The 20763-nt window shown below is 38.4% G+C and overlaps 1 long non-coding RNA gene across 1 annotated transcript in view; it reads right to left on the bottom strand.

The window, feature by feature from the left end:
- LOC129370380 (uncharacterized) overlaps positions 1 to 19941 on the bottom strand; it is a 72132-nt gene extending 52191 nt beyond the window's left edge. Inside the window, exons 1-2 of the long non-coding RNA XR_008607051.1 lie at positions 19674 to 19941; positions 17594 to 17666 (exon numbers count right to left, since the gene is read on the bottom strand). This is a non-coding gene — a long non-coding RNA (uncharacterized LOC129370380). The remainder of the gene's footprint in view (positions 1 to 17593; positions 17667 to 19673) is intronic.
- Positions 19942 to 20763: the final 822 nt, after the last annotated feature.

The following is a 20763-nucleotide window of genomic DNA, read 5'->3' as shown; positions in this document are numbered from 1 at the left end:
TGCCAGATAATCCAGTCTAAGTTAGCCAAAGTTTAATTATACAAACCGCATATAACAACGATGTCATAAAAAGGTCATCTCGATTGGTCTGTGTATGGAACAAGACTGCATTTGAAAACCACAAATCAGATCAGGTGCTTGATCGGGGTTAGCAGCAGTTTCTGTTCACACAGGTTAAAATTTAATAATTCATGTCAGCAGGAAAAATAAACACTGGTCTGAGCTATTCTATAGTAGCTCTGGATGTTCCTCCAGAGTTACCATGCGTCATTTGGCTGCATTTCATTGCTCATTTTAGGTAGACAGCCATGGTTTATGGTCAGGCCTTGGTCTGACCATAAAGTTTGGCCTTCTAATCAAGTTTATTGTTTGGTTTTCTGCTGTGTTCCTTGACCTTCACAATGTTTGTTCATTAAGGCCTCAACAGAGTGGCTTTAATTATACTGAGATTAACTTAAATACACTTTGGTAACTTTTGAAAGCAGAGGATTTCTCTGGATTTCAATTAGGTGTAAACTAATATAAAGGGGCAGAATATAAAAGGAAATAATACATGTGCCATTTCCCTTCTGGTTCTCAATTGTGTTCATTTATCACATAAAACCAGAATAGTTTCTGTTTATGTGATAACAAAAATATATTATATTGTCCCAATATTGAGAATATTTCTCAAGAGGTAGTAATATCTCTGAAATTGACTTTTTCAAACCTAGGTAATATCTGAATGCAGTTCATCAGCGACTTTACAAATACAGCGTTTGACAGTTCAGTCATTCCTTCATTCATCTCTTATTCAATAAAAACGATGCAAGTGTCTGAGAGCTATGCCCCTCCTCTTGTCCCTCTGGTAGCCTCATCTCTGCCTCCTCTCCTCCCCTCCTTTGTCTCCCCCTCTCCCAGTGGAAGCATAGTGCCAGGCCCAGGGCCCCTGCCTCTAATTGCTGGTGAATGGAGTGTTTTCATGGAGTGTTAGGCAGGGCCCTCCCCTGGATTAGCATGCTTACATACACACGCAGACGCACACACAACATGTACTCAGATACACAAATGGATTAGTGTGTTCACTCATGGGAAGAGGACGTTGATTTGAGCCGACAGCAGCATCCCTTTGGAGAAAGCCTGAGCAAGCCTGGTGGATTTTCAAACATGCGCACACGCGCACGCACACGCATACAGCTATATATGAATATATATGTATGTATGTATATATCTATGGTGCACATTCATGCACAGATACATTGTAATCGAGCTAGAATGGAAGACATGTTAAAGTTAAACACATTATGCAGACACACGCATGCACACGCACGCAAACACACACAATCTGAGCTCCCCAGTTGAGGCCTGGTGCTGCGGAAGACATATGGGGTGAATCATGTGTTAACAGGGAGTACTGATTAACACATCTGGAGGGAGGCGGTGGGAGTGAGTGGGGGAAAGATGGGAGGGAGAGGAAAAAAAGAGAGGAGGCCAATGAAACAAGAAGAAGTGAGAGCAGCAAAATATTCACAAACTGTTAAAAAAAAAAAAGAAAAAAAAAGTCCCAACAATAAAAGAACAAAGCTGGAGACCATAAACTGTGAAGGAATGAGGGACTCTCCATGCAGACGTGGTCAGCTGTTCCACAAACCCTTTTACCCTTTACCTTGCTCAGTTCTACTGCTTAGGTCAAATTTAAAGCACTCAGGGGAATATCAGGTGGTTGTGACTTATTCTTCTTTGTCCTGGTCAAATAAACAGAAGAAAAAAAATTATCACTTTTTCACAAGAATGATACAGAGAACTAAAAGTTTCAGACTGGAGAGTTTTTAGAGCAACGGCTTATCAAAATAAAATAAATATATGGATGCGCTTATTTTTTTCTCATTAAAATATAACATCAAAATGTCAATCTATCAAAACTCCTGCACCGTTAGATGCTTTATATGTATCATTCTGTTTATAGTAAGTTTTAATAACATGGGTTTTACATTTTGATATTGGGTTAATATGAATTATGTTAATATAGTTTCAATAATTGTTCTTGTTTTTTAACATATTACTAGGTTTTGGGTTGTTTAGTCAGTTTATTGCAAAGCACTTTGTGATTGCTATGTCTTGAAAGCTGCAATGTAAATAAAGCCGCTTACTTCTAATTTATTGAGTTGCACCTTAACTGAAGATCTGACCTTTTGTTCTTTTATGGAAGGGAATAATCAGATTTTCAGTCAGTCATGCAAAATCTGAAAGAACAAATTTCATGAAAATATTTTTTTTATAAGTAACCATTTGTTGTATTGCAATTGAAGAAAATTATGGAAAACAAAATTATCACCCCTGGCTTCTGTCTGGTTCAGAAACTGAGTGAAGTATGTTATCACCTTCTTTTGGGCTCAAGCAGGCAGTTATGCTGCTCCATGCTGATTCCTATCTGTCCCTTCTGCATGGCAGCAGGTTTCAAAATCAAGCCGTTTCTTCTAAGAAACCCAAATGAACCAGTAACCCATATCCAATGTTGTTGCCTCTTTCCATGACTTAAAAAAATGCCACCTCTCTCACAATAACTGCACTGGTTTCACTTACATCCATAAACAGACGTATCTGTGGTCATGGTCACTTTAGCACAAAATCAGACAGCCACACTGGAGCACAGCCAAGAGCTCAGGTACACATTTAGCACTGCCAAGTCAAACACAAAGAAGCACATGTGCAATATGTATTTAGCACATGTTTAGGGCAATATGTTAGTGTTGTGGGATGATGCTGTTGTTATTTTACACTTAGATAATTGAGGCTACAAAAGGCAAGGTTAGGTGAAAAGGTTCGCATAAACAGCTGTCACTGTGTGCCAAAAACAAAAGCCCTTCACCAAGTTGTAGAAGTGTTTTTACATCTGATCTTGAATTAATTATACCTCTAACAGTCACAATCCGCATGCATTTGTACAGCTTTTGTATAAATATTGTACATATGTGTGAGCAAACAAATCCTCACGCAAACAAAAACATGAAGGAATGTGGAACATTTTTCCTGGTGATGGGAAGGCAGCCGACATTCTCTCAGCTTTTAAAGGATGGCGACTGTCAAAGTCCAGCACTGATTTTAATTAAAAGTCTTTTGTGAGATTTGAGAATTGATCTTTGTGTTCTTCCGATCTGACTGAGCAAAGAACTTACAGTTTTTGTTTGCAGATGTGTAGAACTGCTAGAGGTATTCCTTTAAGGACTTTCAGCTGTAATTCAAAGGACTTGGAATAATTGAAGACACTTTTTTGAATTTCATTCATGAGTGAAAAAAATAGAAACAATGAAATCTATCATTTCTCATTTTGCTCCCTCTTCACTGTTGCAGACTGGTCAAACATTTTCCGTCCCAATATTTATTTATTTTTCTTTTTTTTTTTATACGTTAAAATCTTGAAACATTTCTTTATTTATTATTAGATTTTCCACATAATGAGCAACATGCATAGACATTCAAGTGACACTTGAGACAGTACTTTGGAGAATAACCCTAAACTAATACATGACAAGACAAGAACCAAGAATAAAACAAAGCAAATAAACAGAACCCACCAATCATTTCCATAAGTACTTGGATAGAAAGTAAATAATTAAAAAATAAGCAGAGGTAACAGAAAGTAAATAAACTATAAATTAGACAGAACTAAAACGGGGCACCTAAATGGCTCAATGTAGTCTGTGCTACTAAAATTGTAAAAAGACTTAGTTAAAGGGTATATCTCAATACAACTGGGAAGTAGGAGCACCAATCATGGGGTCACATCAAGTGACAAAGACATAATATGATCCATAAATGGTGACCAGCTTCTTGAAAATGTGATTTCAGAGCCTTTGAGAGTATGCCTAATTTTTTCCAGTTTCACAAACAAAAGTGCAACTTTTATCCAATGAGAGTGTGTGGGTGGGAGAGGATTATTCCAATGCATCACTATGATACGTCTAGCCAGTATTGTAAGGAAGGCCACAAGGTCAGCATGATGGGGAGACAGTAACTGGTTTTTGGGGAGGACCCCAAATAAAGCAGTGAGTGGAGAGCGCTGTATTGTGGTTGAGGTAATTATAGAAAGTTAGTCAAAAACAGATTTCAAAAATTGAGATAAGGAAGAACAGGTCCAAAACACATGACTGAGAGTCGCTGGGCCCAAACCACACTTCATACAGCTTGAATCCACGTCTGGAAAGATTCGAGTCAGTTTGCTTTTGGACCAGCATACTCTATGAACAACTTTACACTGAACAATTCTGGGTCGAGCACAGAATTGTTCAGTGCCCGACACTTTCTAGAATAGTTTCTAGAATGCGTTCTAGAAACTATTCTAGAGAAAGTAGAATGCACTGGGGAGAAAAAGGAAAATTTTCTGGTGTTCAGGTTAAAATAACGCCAAATGTCTGTGACTGCATATTGCTGCATAAATGTAGCATATTGGAAGACTTAGAGACTGAATACAACTTGCTTGAGGAACGATCAAGTAAAGGGTCAAGGCAGCAGTTAAAGTCACCCCCAATAAAGTAAATTTACGGTAAATAACTACAAAAAAAAATAAATACTGCAGTCTTTGCAAAGGAAACGGGGTTACAAGGAAGTATGTAAAGCACAAATGCAGTAGCAGTCCAAGCGAGCGTCTACTCCTCACGCATCCCAACCGGAAGTCCGTCCCAATATTTATATAGTGAAACCTGTGGCTGTAATGTGAGAAAGTGTTTTGGTAAGACAAGAATTAAAAAGTACTGGAGCAGAGTTATTACTGTGGACAGATCATTATAGCATCAAAAGTTTACTTTTACAGTTTTTGATCACAATCTAAATCCTGACATATCTGCTTCATGTCAAGTTGTCTGAGTATTTTCTTTCCACTTCAGCCATGGATATAGTTGCAATGTGCTTCTACAGGATGACAGATACAGTATGATTAATATCAGCCTCCTGACTAGTTTAAAAACAGCCATCATCCCTCCCTCCCACCCAACCACACCAATCAATACCTCTACATTATTTAAATTCCTCCCTACTACATTAGATATTTAATTGACTACCTGTAGACAGATGACTGACCCGCCTGCTGGCATAAATTTATGCAAATGGCATACAGCATGACTTCCCCACGAGGTAGATTTAATGGTCCGGCCTGCTCAGGACAGAGTTCAACGAGGGGCTGCGGGGGTCAAGCACAGTCTCTGACTGCTGTGGACTGATCAGTGGATCAGCGCAGAACATGTTTTTGTTCTCTATTTTAAATTCTAGCCTTCAAGATAATTGAGTAAGAGAAAATTAACCTTTTAAATACATTGAATAAGAGCAGCATGTGAAAAGAAAGAAAAGCCACCGGTTGACTCCGGCCAGAGAATCTTGAATGGAACGACCTCCAGTTCTGCTCCGCGGGCGGAAGCAGGCAACAGAAATCCCATTGCAGGTGTCTGGGCCTACTGTATGCTAATGGAGAGGATCAGATGCTCTTCTCACATAATGGGGTTTGACAAAGTGAAAATTAACACAACCTCACTCCTGCTGTTACTGTTGGAAGAGGCGGCTGATACGGCTTTGTCTCAGACTGCTCGACACACACACCCATACACACCTTCCGACAGATCCCACACCAGTTGTCGTTCTCATTCTCACCCAGACAGTTACGTTGTAGGCCCCCTCCTATCTGCATCCCCTCGCTTCCCCCATCTCCATACCTCCACATCCTTTCCTCTCACTCCCCCTCCTCCTGCACAGTTACCCCTATCTAGGTGTTTGTGTCCTCGGCATAAACATCCCTCCATCCCTCCACCTTCTCTCTTCCCTCTTCTTCTCCAGCGACTGTTTGCTTCAATGGACTTTCATGACAACTCATTCTGTAAGGGTCCTTTTTTCTCTCCCTCTCGCTCCCTTTCTCCTTCACTCTCCCCAGGTGAAATATTGATGGATTTTTTATGAATAGCTATGAAAAATTCATTCAAATTCCAAAATGAAAAAGCGTAAACATTCCACATCTGCCTATGCCTCCCGCATTCATTATCCTTCACAACATCCTCGGTCTCTCACTCTCCCGCTTTTTCCCTATTTGTATCCCCCCCATCCCCGCCTTCGCCCACCACCGCACCCCTTGTCTACCTGAAAAAGACATGCTCTTTCTCTTTTTCCACCACTTGGCCTAATTGCTTAATTTGACCTGCTCTCCCATCAATTAAAAGTCTGTCAGTGGTAGACAGATGGAGGATGGATCAGAGGGCTAGTCGATGGACGGATCAATGACAGAACGGCTCAATAGGTAAATGGAGATGGCCACTGATGGAAAAAGGAAATGAGGGAGGGGAAGAAGCAGAAGAAGAAGAGACGGCAAATTGAACGAGCTGTCGTGACATAAAGGTGCAGCGCCTCAGTTTGAATTTTTTGCATTTTTTTTCTCTTTAGCTCCCACTCTTTGGTTTTCTTATTTTTTCCTTTCTGCAGTCAATTTAGCAACTTACAACTTTTCTCTATCCAAAAAGCATTCATGGCGAACAAAACCCAATTAACGTAAAAGCAAATGATGATATATGAATCACGACTTTTATGCTGAGTGCTTGTTTGTCTCTAGAAATAAGCTTTCAACTTAGTCCTCTTTTGTCATCCAGGTCCAAAAACAACTCTACCAAACACATGAGCAACTCTTGGACATTTTAGGGAAGATGTTTCAGTGGACATTGTGCAGAGCTCATCTCCATGGATGTTGGCCAAAAAGGACTAAATCACTGTGACAGCCACACAAAAGCTTGCTTGTCTTGATTAAAAATCTCCCTGGACAGATTTTTTCAGTAAAATGAATTCAAACAAAGTTGCCTGGACACAAGGTTTTGGCATTCAGTCTTAAAAGAAATAACATACCTTAGTGACTGTGATTATAATTTAAGGGTAAGGATTCTTTAGCATGTAAGAGTTACTTTGTGTTTGAGATAATGGTTGTCAAGACAGGAGTTAAAAGCTGTTCAAGCAAAGAAGGTTTTTTTTCATGAGTGATGACATGGTATGATGGAGCAAGAGATGGACAGATAGATCGGGGTCTCATGTTCAGTAATATGTATGTGTGGTAATAAAAAATAAAAAAAAAGAGCTGGCCCCATTTAGATTCTGACTCCCACCTCCATACATATTCAATAAATTAGATTAGATTAAATACAGATGGATGTTTGCCTTTCTTTATCCTTAAAATGATTTTCTGCTTACAGTTAATGAAAACATAGCATTAAAAACTAGATTACTACAGCAGAATAATAAATTTTGAAAAAAAAAAACATTTTGTACAGGAAATAAGTTTGGTTAAAGATTAAAACAAAACAAGAATGTTCAAAAAGTACTTTTAATCTGAGAAATAAGCCTAATCTGAATGCAGTCTAATTTTTTGAATATTACTGTATAATCAATGGTGGTTTCTTGGTTTGCTGTGTTAAGTCCTTCCTGCAGTGGTGAATGTAACAAGACAATTAATAATTTTGCATTTTTTGCATAAACATGTGTTCCCTTTGCATTTTTACAAACTCAATGTTTTGAGGAATTTGGGATCTGTTATTAATCTGTTCAGTGGGGTGTGTATGTCCCCGACAATTTCCTACTTTAAAAACTGTGATTATTGTACATTAATAGGGTTAATGTACAATGTGCAATATATGGGATTGAGATGCCCATATATTGCAGTTTTCATTCTTGCCTAGCTGTAAGCTTGTCTTTATGCCAAAAAAGCAGAAAATATTTTAGTCTGTTTTGACAAGAATGCTTTATGCGTGTTTTAACTGTTGATGTTAAAATTCAGTCCAGAGTTTTTAACAGTAAAACTGCACTATAACGTAATTTAATTCAGAGTTTTAATTTAATTTGGAAACCTGAATCCCATACCAAGTTCATCATCATTAACCATGTGGTGTGCCTTCAGTTTCTTTTTTTTTTTTTTTTGCACACGTACATTGTATACTCATTACACTTTGACTGACTGGTGTTCCCTAATTTTTTGTGGTGTTCCCAAATTTTTTGATTCATAGGCAAATAATTATTTCCCCCATATCAGGAACTACTACTACCTATGTTTATAAAATATGAATGCATAGGTAGGATGGACTCAGGCTTGAGGACAGAGTAAGATCTGTTAATCAAGAGAAACTCAAAATACAACCGCTTCTCCCCCACATTGAAATGAGTCAGTTGAGATGGTTTAAGTATCTGATCCAGATGCTTCAAGAGTGCCTCCCTTTAAATGTATACAGAAAGAGACTCTGGGCCATATCCAGAAATCATTGGCAGGATTATACACCATTTCTGGCATATGAATGAATTGGGTTACACTGTGGAGTGGTAGGCCTAGTTCATCCTCACAACCCAATCAAATCAGCAGAAAATAATGGGTGGATGAGAGGAAAACAAAATAAATATCTCTGCAGAGCAAAATATCCGTGTTCACTTTCTTTGAAGACTCTCATACAGTTTTACAGGAGAAATGTTTCTCAAACAGAGACTGTAGTTTAGTAGTTAAGAGATGCTACAGAAAAATAACAGCAATAGCAACAATCTCAGTACAGAAAACGTTTTGCTTTAGTTGTGATCAAATCCACGTGCAAATTTATAAAAGCCTTTCATCAAACCTGCAGAAAGAGGAACAAAAAGACTGCACTTAAAGTAAAATGGAAGAAATGAGATTTGAGACGTTGATTTGAACAGAACTACATGCTGAGTCACAGAAAATCAGCCAGTCATGCTTTTACAATCACAGGGAAAGAGAATCATTTAAACAGTAACTATCATGGGTATATACACATAAAATTATACAAGCACAACCACAATTATTTTGTTGTTGTGCCCTTCAATACTTTGTTTTAATTAGCTTTCTCAGGAGATTGTGCCTCAGACCAATTAAAGAAGATTATCAAAGAGGGTCTAGAGCAAGTTGCATGCCCACTAAGACTTCCATCTCCAGGGATGGTAGAGGATGAAAGAGACCTTACAGCGCAAACACACAAACCTAAAGACATGCAGGCACCCCTATCTGAGACAAAACAAGGAACCCTGGGTAGCATGCGAGATAATAGAGTCTTGTTGTATTTTTTAATACATGCCAAAACAGAGGTACACCACATGAACATTTATGTACACACAGAAATGGTCAATCATTCTGTATTGACCAGTTCTAGATGGATTGCCGAGGAGAAACAAAATGGAATCCTTCCTCTCTGACCCTCAAGGGGAACTAAAACCAGTTCAGTGAATGCAATCATTAATGGAGACACCTCCAGAACATAAGAAGAGATTACTGACTCAGAATTAGGCAATAAAAACACACATTAGGTGTTTAAGATCAACACTAGAATGAAGGGAAAATGTCTGTGGGGGCAACCCTTTCGCTTGCTTGATCCTAAGACAAATCAATGAAAGCCTTTTTAGATTGAGGTGGAAGAGCTTGATGTACAGTACAGTCAGGAGTTTTCTTCTAAGAAAAGCTTTTTAAGTATAACTCTCATCGTCTGAATCCAAAACCTGAAAAAAAAAAACATTTACCCAACTGTAGCAGTAAAAATTTATTCGGAATTTGCAAATGCAAGACTGTGTCTGAAGACAACAAACAAGAGATACTCTGATGGTAAGTTAATAGCACTCAGTGGTATTATGCATAACTGTGATTAGATAGAGAGAGGCTGATGACACAGTTTGGTTTGCTCCCTTGGGAAGCAGCTGGAAGAGTCAGATCAGGGGTCAATCGCCATGGGATCAATCTCACTCAAAGAGGTGCACTGCATTCAAAGACATGCTTTATGGCATACATTAAGCTTATGTTTTGTACAATATACGAGTTTGTATGAAGCTACCGTTGAAGTCCCAATCACCTTTCAGCACCTCTCATTGGTCAGGATGTGCTTGAAAAATAAGGAGAGTTGATGTGTGGAGCCGAGAGACATGGAAAGGGAAAGTGACTTCCCTGGGACTTCATTAAGCTAATCTGGCTACCGATACTAACAAAGTTTAAAGGAGGAGGTGAGGAGAAAGCTCAAAAATGGAATGAACATTTATTAGATCAGACCGATGCAATTGTCTTTGGTACTCATAACACAATTCATGCTCAGACACACACCCTCATCCATCTACGAGAAGCAGAAACAAAGACACAAACTGTGGGACCAGCAAAAACTCTATGAACATGCACAATATACAGATAATTTACAAATGAAAAGCACTGATAAACATTGACAAACAGAACCAACAAGTCTGAGTTACGGTAACATTGTCCTCTGAGACGCTTCCCAACAAAGAGGTAGTGCCAAAACTAGAAGATGCAGTTGAGCTTATTTTATAATGATTTCTGATATTTGCTTGGTGGTCACCAAGTATCATTTTGTCATCAGAATCATAGGTTACTGGACTGGATCAGAAACAAGAAAATTAAGTGATTGCCAGGGTTTTGTGAAAGGTATTCCTCGAGAGGTTTTTGTTGTGAGACTGGCAGACCATTCCTGTTGCACAGGCTGTGGTGAAATAAAATCCCATCAAGATGCTAATTTTCTGAGGTGATTGTTTTCTAAAATCTTTCCAAGGTTTCTGAGAACACCACTTATGGGAAATTTGTCCAAGGTTTCTGAGAAAACCATTCTGTTGTTCAAAAAATAAAAAAAACATATTTGTTTTATTATGTAAAATACAAAAGACTGTAAACATAAAAAATATAAAGACATACAGTATGGCATTACACTGTGAGGTTGGTCCCTGACTGTCTGGCCAAGATATAGATTTACATATATCCTGTATCGCTCACTATAGAGGAGAATAGAGAAACAATATGATATTACCCATAATCCATTTTTTATTATATTGAAGGGAAAATATGACACAAAGGCAATTTTCTGTTTGTTATCCTTGCATTTCACCCATCAGCAGCCACCAACAGGTGGTACTTCCAATATCCCAACACAAATGCTGAGTACGACATATGTACACATATCACACATGAATAATATTTCAAAGAAAAACAGCAAAAAGACGATATGTGTATTTAAGAGCCAGTTTTTGAGATGATTGAACTGTATAATGCCTTGCAAAGGTATAAATCGCATAAACTAAAATTTATTTTACTAGTATTTTTGTGTGGTATACCAATATAAAGCAGAGAATAACTGTAATCAAAAAGAAAAAGGTCAAATGGTTTAACAAAAGGTCTAATAGATAAAAATATGAAAAATGTGGCACAGATTTAAATTCAGGCTCTCAGAATCAATGCCTTGTAGAACCATGGAGGAAAGTTTTTACCCACTCTTTGCAAAATCGCTTAAGTCAAAGTGGATTTTCTGTATACCATCAGTTCTGACAAGCTTCACTGTTTCTGCATGGTGTGCTGCCATCTTTCAAGGAATGGATGGTGTGTTCAGAGTAATGTGCGGTTGGCATTGGTTTTGCCACTTTGCACATGTACTAAGAGGTTCAAAATTTTCGGTGGCTCCTATTTGGCTTGTGGCAAACTGCAAATTAGATTTCTTTCAACAATGGTTTAATTCTCACCATTCATGGAGTTCAACCTGCAGCTCCTCCAGACCACGGGCCTCTTAGCTGCATCTCTGATCAATAATCTTCCCTGGTCTGTCAGTAAACTTTAGGTCGACAAACTTGTCTTGGTAATTTTACAGTTGTGCCATTAATTTTCTCCATTTTAGGAAGATATGCTGAACAGTCCACAATGAGATGTTCAGAGCTTAAGATACCTTCAAACATCTGCTCAAATTTATGCTGACTAGTGTGTTGAGGCTTATTTGCACTGAATTTTATTTAGGGGTATCACGACAAAAAGGGACCTAATGGAAGTGCATATCACATATTTCAGATTTTGATTTTGTAGAAAATGGTGTAAACGTACATCGTTGAATGAATTACTTCAATTCAGTTAAAAGTTTGCAACAGGTGTAATATCTAAAACATACAGTGAAGCAATTCCAGAGGATAAGGACAGAGTTGATTTGAGGTCCATTTGTCTTAATGTATGAAGTTGAGAGAAAGTTCTGCTTTCCAGACAATATAATGATGAGTAGAGTATTTGGCTGCGACACTATATTGTCCGGAAGCAGTCTTAAGAAGACTGCTTCCTGAGAAAATAATGGTGGCGGCCAGAATTCTCTTTAGCTCTGGATGTTTGTGGTTTTAATATGTCAACTACCCCAAAGCAAATTCTAGAAATCTGTCAGTCTTTTTATTTAAGTCTTTTAATCATGTCATCACTGGGGAAAAAAGGGATGTAATAGTGGCAGTAAAACAAAAGAGAAACACTTGAGCAAAGATGAGCCACAGATTGTCATAAGAGGGCAAAGTCTTTGAGAAAACTAAGGCAGTACACAAGGGGCATCAGTGGCCAAGAGGAATGAAAAAGGGGGAATAAGGTAGACGGATAGGAGGAGAAGGTAGACGAAGGAAGGCTGGGAGTGCCACGTCGTTCTTAATCTAGTTTGTCTGTCGTAATCGTGTCAATGTCACTCTCAATCAGGCAGCCACAACTAGGGCTATACAACTTCAGCTTGATTGGCCCAAACCTTGTCTTTAAAATGACCTCTAAGGGAAGGATGTGCATGCATCGCAAGAGGCACAAAGAGACTGGGGGGAGAGGAAAGGAAGAGAGACAGGTGTGTGTTATTAAAGGGAGGACAGTCTTCTAGAGACAATATGAGAAAGAGGGAGAGAGAGGGAGCTCAAATTAACTTTAAACCTGTTACTCCCCCACCAGTCTGTCAATTTCACTTTGGTCGCTTTCTTTGTTCTGAGTTTTCAGTGTGACAGTATTGATTGCCCTCTCTTATTACACAAGAGAATACAGATATATCTGTGTGACTGACTGCTGTACAGGTGCTTTTATAAAGTTCAGCCATATTCTTGCCAACATTCAAGGCAGGCTTTGTCCTCAAGGCACTATGATAGAGACTATTATTTTACAAAGTTGTGTGAATGTGCTCGGTTGTTTTTAATGTTATGTTAACTTCTACTATGGTTGCACAGAAACAAATACTGTGGTCAGAAACAGGATGCAGTAAGCAAAATTTCAATGTGTCATCAAATTAGGTTCCTTAAAAACATGTAACTGTGCAAACAAACCTCAGAAATCACTGGTTATGAAATACAGCCATGTACCTAATATTCTCTTAATCATGTTGCAAATATTGAAGAACACTGATCATTGTTTTGATGTATAGTGCAAAAAAAGCTTTTGGTTCAGATAAGATTTTATCTGATTTTATAAAACCATTGCTGAGTAATGCTCAGCAATGGTTTTATAAAACCTATCCGTCTACCTTATTCCCCCTTTTTCATTCCTCTTGGCCACTGCTGTGTAGGTGCATGTCAATGAATTAGGATATAATTGAAAAGGTAATTTATTTCAGTAACGTAACTTGAAATTTTAAACTTATTGTGTGGATTAATATTACAGAAAGGGATGCATTTCAAGCATTTCTTTCTGTTAGTTTAGACTATTATGTCTGAGGGACAATTAAAACCAATATTCCCTTTTAGATTATTTTTTTCAAATCCAGTCTAAATTTTAGACAATGTTTTGGATAACTAAGATGCACCATTTTTATTTCTGAATTTGAACAAAAGGTTCCTTGAAAAAGCTAAATCAGTTAAAAGCATAACATTTGGTCCATTCTTTATACGTCTAACATAGGGAATGGAAATGACAGTTCTGTTTTTGAGTACTTTTTTTTTATTTTTATTGGGTTGAAATCAGTATTAAAGCACTTCAGCTCGTTTTATGGCTGTGGACCGACTTTCAAAGAATCTTTAAAATTAAAGGCTCGTTCATGTTTTTTTATTGTTCGTGGAGAAACTGGGTTATAATTTGAATTGGTCTGTGAGTGGAAAGATTTAGTATCAGTGCTTGTGTACCCTATTATCAGTATGATTCATCCTTATAAAGTTGATCTGCAACTGATGCACCAGAAAATAAAACCCAGTAAAGTAATTTAAATTCTCAGCTAGTCATTTAATTGTATTTTACTACATTTGTGCATGTGGCTTTGTTTTTTTGTCACACGGTGACAAAGAAAGAGGACTTATTTGAAGCCATCATTGTTTTAGCACATTGGCAGTCAAACATTACTACACTGTCATAAAGGCTAGAAGCTATTTGCTGTGCAATAAATAGAAACAACTCACTTGGAAACAAATAAATTTTTACTCCTTGTTTTCTGCTGACATTTTTTTCTACAGATACTTAACTAATAATTATCTTAGAGTAAATTTCATCTGTCTAGATCAAAATGGTTTAATTATTTTCTTTGTAACATCGACTGGACACATACCTATGAAAGCAAATTAAAGGCAAGCGCTTTAAGTGCTGGAATTAAATTGATGAGAGCATATAGAACTTTTTAGAAAAAAAGGCCAAAATTATATGACTGAATGAATTTTGCACAAATGTTGATTTCAACAATTGCTCTTCTAATTGTACGAAAAAAATTGAAACTGGAAAATATGAAAAGAAAACAAATGGGACAAATTAATACTAGATTATGAGGAATTCAAGCCAATTTATTGCAATGCAGACATGCATTTAAAGTTCGACTCAATCAAATATCAATATGTGAATAACAAAGCATTTCAAGAATAAGACTAACACTGTCATTTTACGGCAAATATATCTAAATTTATTTGCTTCTCAGAAGTAAACTTATGTATTACAATAAATTGAGTAGCAGAAGCACCATTCTGGGTGTACAGGAATAAAAAAAAACTTAAAAGATGAAACCGATGGGGACCAAACGCTTGTTCTCATGGTAATCGGTAAATTGATACATTTATTAGACTCTGACAGAGAAGTAGGATGTGATGCTACAGAGATAATACCACCTCTGCCCTGGAGTCAAGTGAGATATTTAGACCACTGCATTCCATGCAAGTTGTATCACATGTTATGTCAGCTTTATATGCAGCTGCACCCATAAAAACCATTTCAGTAAGTTCTCTACTGCTCTTAGCTAATCTGAAGGGTGCAGAAATTTAGGAGGCCTCTGACTATTCACTCTCTAGGCAGCTACTAACTTGCACATCTCATGTACCATCCTCCATCTATTATTTTCATGGTTTGTCACTGCATGACTGAGTTCCAGTTGCTCCAACCTGCTTTCACTTTGTTTAAATACAATTTACAAATGTTTAATATATTAATAAGGATTTTTGCAAAGTGAATAATTTCTTTATATTTCTTTATATGTGGTTCACTGCTATCTTGACCAGCCTGGATGACTGAAATTCTTTGGAGATGGATGTTGGCGAAATTGTTGAAATCAATTATTTTGGAGGGCAACTCCAGGATTTCTGTCAATCTAGTGTTTTTGTCTACAGTGATCCAAATCTATGAGCACTTTCAAAAGGAAAATTTGTGGCATAAGTAGCTTTTTTAACTGGTGGTCGGTCGGAGTTTTTTGTGTTTTCTGGGAGTTTAAAAGCAGAACATTTAACAAATGGAATGCCTGTTTCACAACATTGTGGAAAAGCAATGACTGTGATATAGTAGGATCAAGGGTACACACTGTGAATATCCATGTATTCAAAGAAAAAACTCTTTTTAGATTTAAGCATATCTCAGGACTGTGTAGGCAAACATACAGGCCTTAAGTGTTAGTCCTTGGCAAAAATAAAAGCTTAAGGCTTGTGAGAATCAGAAAGGCAAAAAACTTTTTTCAGGCATGCGGCCAGGTTGGCAAATCACTAATCAGGCAACTGATCCAAGTAAACCTCCAACTGGCCCTCAGCCACCGGGCAATCCTTATTGTTGAACTATGCAACTGCGCTGTCTGTTGTGGCCTACTGCTGCATAACATATGGTCTTTGGCTTTTCATCTCTCCAGGGAGGAAACACCCACACAAACACATGCAAAAATGTTGTTTGCACACTACACACAGAGAGAGGGGCATGGAAATGCAGAAACAGACACCAAAATAGTAACTAAACATACAAAGCTCACATGCTAGTTTTCAGAAGAAACATTACAGAATGACCAACACAAGTAAACCCCAAGTGACAGGCCAAATGAATAAAACATGGAAACAGGGCAACCCCTCTTTGTTGAGCACCATTGCTCAGAGAAATTATGCGCCAGGATATAATCCCAGGAGGCAGCTTCAGATTTGGTCGAGTTTTGTGTCTGATGTGAGGCTCTACAGTTTGACCAGGATTGAAGGAGAAAGATCAAGAGAAGTTGTAATATTTCATTCACCTCTGCTGGTTAAGTTCATCTTCAAATATTTCATGCACCGAATTATTAGAATGAACACATTTATATATGGATGCACAACTTAAATATCTCAACAAAATTGCATAAAACTTTGAAACAGATCACCAGGACACATGCAGAGAAGCACTAACACGAACAAAACCTTACAGGCAGAGTCATAGCCATGCTCAATTCCACTTTGCCTTAAATCAAGGCTCAGCCAGGCCAATGCAGCAATCTATACTGCTCTGGGTGAATTAACGTTAGTAATAAGATATCATGGCTCTGATTGATCCTCTATTTCCATGTCCACACCATAAAATGACCCAAGCACAGCCACAGCACACCATCACTCTAATGCTGCATTGATTCCACTCTGAAGTTGGGCCGCAGATGAGGGTATGCATGAAAGTGGGCATGCAGGTACAGATGAGTGCAGAAAAGGCTCAGATATGGAGCTGTGCTGTTGTCGCACAGGCATATTGTAGATGGATGTTAATATTAAAAAGACAATTTCTATGTTTCCTTGGCTTCACTGTTTCTAAATCAGAGCCAGAAAGCTATTCAATTATTTATCAAATTGAAGCACTTTAGTTGTGTTTCATTGAATTCAGTTTATGATCAAATATTGCATAGCAGCACGGATTAATGCTATTTCCTGCCACAAAGTCGCAAAACAGAAAAAAAGCTAAATAATAATAATAATAATTACTACTTGGAAAAGTATCCAAGATCCTTGAAGGTCTTCATGGTATTTTATGACATTACCATAAACCTCAGTATTTTGGATTGGAATTTTATGTGAAACAAACACACATGTGAAACTGAATAAAAATAATGGATGGTCTTGGAGGCGGTAACTCTTCTGACTGATCCAATTTCAGCCAAAATCTGGTGAGAGCTTCCTCTTCTTCTGCTTTTTGAATCGACATTATGTTTTTCTTCTATTAGACTAAATCCAATGCGGACTGTCACTGGAACGGTGTATATCTTTATTATCACAACTTTCTGATTGGGAAAATATGCACAACCAACCAACTGGAATAATTTAATGTTTTTATTTTTCTACACACTTACCATTATTGGGATTCATAATCTAATTGGAAAAAAAAACAAGTAGCTCAGAGCAGGGGCGATTCTAGAATTTGCCCTGTAGGGGTGCTTAGCCCCCAGCAGGGCTAAGACCAATGAGAAGATAGTCGTTTGTGCGTTTTCTAAATCTAACTGCTTATTTACATCCATTCACAAACAAAATTAAGAGACATCTCAGTAATTTATAGAATAAAAGAACTGCTCATTTTACTCAAACATATACTTATAAAGAGTAAAATCAGAGAACCTTAATTTTTTTCCAGAGGTTTATAAACTCAGTGAAACAGAATCTCAAGAGTACATCATACCTGCCAACATCTGCTAACATTAATGAGACGCATGCAGCTGTGGAGTGACACAGTCCGAGTGGGATCTGCTCCCCTGGAAAATAAAATAAAATCTATACTCAAAACTACACATTTTCAGGCATTTGAAGAACATTTTACTAAAACCAGTTTATTATCAAGTCAGAATTTCAGGTAAATGAAACATGAAAACTTGTCATTAATCTTAACTTTATTTGGAAATCATACTTAGAAATTGCATTACCCTTATTTTTATCTGAATGTTATGTGGCTTTTGGCCTTTTTCTTTAAATAAGAATATTTGTCCATCTATGGAAAAGTACACATTACAAGTCAAGGTTTTACTATTTCAGTTCACAGTTGTAGAACTATCATTTTTAATTCATTGTTAAAATAAAATTGTGAAGGCTTAAAAAAAATAACCACTAAATATTTTAAAAAGACATTTATTTTGTATAATACACATGATTATACAACTCCTTAAAACTGGGCTAGATAAGCCACTGCTTGACATTAACAATTAACAGGGAGAGCCTGACTCAAACTACCTGGATGTCAGACAGCATCCGGGTCTCATTACGTGTCTCTGCTTATTTCCAGGCCCAAATGAGCAACTTTATGTTTAAAAACAAGCCCAGAAAAAGCGCAACCCACGACTTAAAAAATAATATATAGATAAATAAATAAACAAACCTAAAGTCACTTATAATAATCGAACTTGACAGAAACTCAAAAGAGTTCCTGATTGTCCAGCAACAAAATGCGCATCTCTCTCCTCTCTCCACTGTTTACGTTTCGGTTGTTGCTGACAACTGTTGCATAGAAACGGCGGTCGCTCCCCAAGGCACACAGAGGAAATACAATTACATTACAAAAAAGAAAATAGTAACGAACAGTGATTTGGATAAGTAACTTTAATCTGATTCCTGTATTTGAAATAGTAACGCATTAGATTACTCGTTATTGAAAGAAGAGGTACGTTACAACACAGTGCCAAGGTAGCACACATCGTCAGAATACTTGATTTGTAGGCCTATTACGTCACAGCGCTGCATGTATTCTTGTGCAGAGACGTCATAGGTTGTGATGTCACAAACTGCATTGTAACAGGGGTATAAATAACTCCGGCTTTGTGTTCTGCCTCGGTTCAAGGTAGTTCTAGAGGAGTCAGGATCGAGTTCAGTGCAAGACAGCAAATGGATTTACTTAGAAGAGATTTGCGATGTTTAGTCGATGGCCACGCCATCCCGGCCATCGGCAAATACATTTATCAAATTCAGGAGGAGGACTGGCTGGATCTTGAATTTTTGGACCTGGATCACAGGGAGGACGAGATACCTTTTGTGATATCTGTCGGAGGTTTTCTCAGATTTTGTTAAGGACGTTTTTGAGAACCTGAACTACGGATATGGTGATTTAAAAGCCATATTTGGGAACCAGGTCTCTCAGGCCTTCGCCCGGGCGATGGGAGTCGACGAGATCATCCAGGGAGAGCGTGCTGAAGTACTTGACATGCTCTTCTTGAAGCATGCGATACCTGCAGTCATGTCTCCTGTCAATGATGAAGACCCCATGTCGATCCTGAAGTTGGGTTTAGGGCTCAGTTCTTTGGTACAAGCCGTTATCAGTATCGTCCATGAATTGATGACAGCGAGGAGATACACCGAAGAACTGAGGACGTCCTTCCAGGAGCAGAGAAAGGACACAGTCCAACTTTTTGTCAACTCGTTGCTGTGTTTTGGCATCAGGGAGTCAAAGATTGTTTTGATTCCCTGATGGAGGCGCAGCAGCGTATTGTTCGCAACATCTGCACTGACATCGAGGGCCATCTGGCAGAAATCCAGGTGGACTGGGTCCCTAGCATGACAAAAAAGGTTTTCAGGGACCTGACAAAAACTCTTGGATGTTCTGCCAGATGAACCCTGGGGTTCATGGAGCATGAGATTGTTGACAACACGATTGTGCTGCGTCTTTTAAGCCAAATAGAAAAGCACCAGAAGAAGAGGGGCGGTTTTTTTCACAAAACTTTTTTCTGCTGCTAGTAACAGCTTGAAAAGGTATTTCACCAAATAGCGTGACATACCTGTCGACCTTGGCTCCATGTCGCCCTGTGCCTCCGCCTCTCTGTTCCTCCGTCGGTCGTCTTTTCACTCACGTCGGCATTTTTGAAAGCTTTTTTTTTTCTTCCAACGACACAGATTCAGGTAGAGGACGTTTTAAAAAGACGCGGGTTGATAGCAGCTCACCGCGGTTGCTCAGTGTCCGTCTCTAGGCAGCTGTGACGTTCAACGTCGGTCCGTAGCGTTCTGGAGTCCTTTAGCTCCCGCCACGACAGTGTCGCTGACTTTAATATTTCCTGTTTTATTTTGGCCATTATTGTCGAACTTAGTTGATGTGTTGATACCAGGCGTGTCTATCGGACAGTTATGTATCGGTTCAATACGGGACGCACATGTAATGGCCAAATATGGGACGACTCCGTATTTTACGGGATGGGTGGCAATTCTATTCAGGGGTGCTGAGATGCGCCACTGGCTCAGAGGAAAAATGAAGACCCCCAAATGACCCATTTTATTTTGTCCACGCTTTGTTGTGCTGGCAGATTCACCGGATGCAGTCACACGCCAGCTTAGATGACAAACAAGAATCCATTGAAAACATGTGGGGTTACTGCAGGGAATCTTATTATTCCAGGAAACTAGAAGTCATAGTCAGAACTTTGGTCAAAATTTGAAATTTAAGTTGATTACCTAACCCACCAGAGGGACAGTCAGAGTCACATCACTCTCCATGGAACAACGATGCTGTCAAGCATGTCTGGATATAGCGAAGCTTTAATAAAAATAAAAACCCTCACACACACAGATGTACATGGGGACTCATCCAAACTCAAGCTTGCCTGTCTGAATTAAAACCTGGACAACATCCCACAGTCATTAAAACCAGATTGCTTTGAAGACATACACCACGCAAACACATGGGATCTAACACACACACACACGCACGCACGCAGACAGACACATGTGCAAAATGCACCTTCTGCATCAGGGCAAACAGTTTGTTTCCACTGTATAGTCTCGCTGTCTGTTCACAAAGGAACACAGATTATCATGCGCTGAACTGGCTGCTGTAAGCGTTCAGGAAAAAACAAACCAATTGGCAGATGTGACAGA

The sequence above is a fragment of the Poeciliopsis prolifica genome, unplaced genomic scaffold, assembly GCF_027474105.1.
Source record: "Poeciliopsis prolifica strain line A6 unplaced genomic scaffold, Auburn_PproV2 SCAFFOLD023, whole genome shotgun sequence".
Taxonomy (NCBI): domain Eukaryota; kingdom Metazoa; phylum Chordata; class Actinopteri; order Cyprinodontiformes; family Poeciliidae; genus Poeciliopsis; species Poeciliopsis prolifica.
The sequence above is the reverse complement of the archived record's forward strand: the minus strand, read 5'-3'. Positions and strand labels throughout refer to the sequence as shown.